This window comes from Micromys minutus (assembly GCF_963924665.1).
Source record: "Micromys minutus genome assembly, chromosome: 20".
NCBI classification, from domain to species: Eukaryota; Metazoa; Chordata; class Mammalia; order Rodentia; family Muridae; genus Micromys; species Micromys minutus.
Window position 1 is genome coordinate 41,719,329 of NC_137955.1, and position 1,128 is coordinate 41,720,456.

Genomic DNA, 1,128 nt, shown 5'->3' on the forward strand with positions numbered 1-1,128 from the left:
TGGTCACATTGTAGCCACAGCCAGGAAGGAGAAAGCATTAAATGTTAAGTCTCTCTAGGCCTGGCTTTTCTAGGTGGTGGAGGCCCATGAGCAGGAAGTCATGCTGTCTGGTGGGTTTCTCACTCAGTTAACCAATCCAGATAATCCCTCACAAGTATCTGCAAGGCTTGTCTCCAGATACTTTTGGGTTCCATCCATTCAACAGTCAAAGTCAACCATCACACTGTGTACTTTATAGGACTTTGAAAAGTCTTTATTTTTTTCATTGCTAACATAAAGACACACTGACGTACACGAAAGAAAACTACTCTTGTTCTGTTATGGACCAAGGTCTATACCTTCCAAATTCTCATTTCAAAGCCATAACTCCTATCATTACTCTACCTAGAGAATAAACCCCTGAGATTATTAATGCCAAATGACATTATTAAGAATTAACAGGACTGACTCTGACCTGATAAGGTAACCTTTCATAAGAGAAAATGATAACACTGTCTCTCTGTCTCTGTCTCTCTGTCTTTCTCCATCTCTCCACACCCCGGAAGATAAATATCAAGGGCAGTTCTCTCTTCAGACTCAGACAGACCCAGCCAGCCCTTTGATCTTCTCTGTTCAGTCTCTAGGAGTATTTTTAAGAACAGACTTCTGTTGTTTACGTCACCTAGTTAGTGTATGTTGTTATGACAGCCTGAGCCAATTAATATCTACTTATGTTTTTAGAAACTATTAAAACTCAACCCCTAGGCTTATATTTTTGATTCACATATTATTAGATCCAGGGTTGGCCTGGACTCAGGCTGATTCTATATGACTAAAACTTTGGGTTTAATCTTTTAGGAAAATAAAACTTAGGTTTTCCTTTGCTTCTGAGAAACAATATAGTTTTTTTAGTGAGCTCAAATGCTTAGTTGACTTTTAATTAAGGGCACAAAACTATCTACTGAGGGAAAAGATATACTTTTCAACAAATGGTTTTCAGAAAGAAGAGACAATCTACCAAATGAGAGAAAATATTTGCAAGCTATACATCTGGAAAAGGGTTAACATCAGAAATATGTAAGTAACTCAAACAACTCAAGAGTTTAAAAAAACAGAACGTCATATTTAGAAAATGCAAAAAGGAACTGA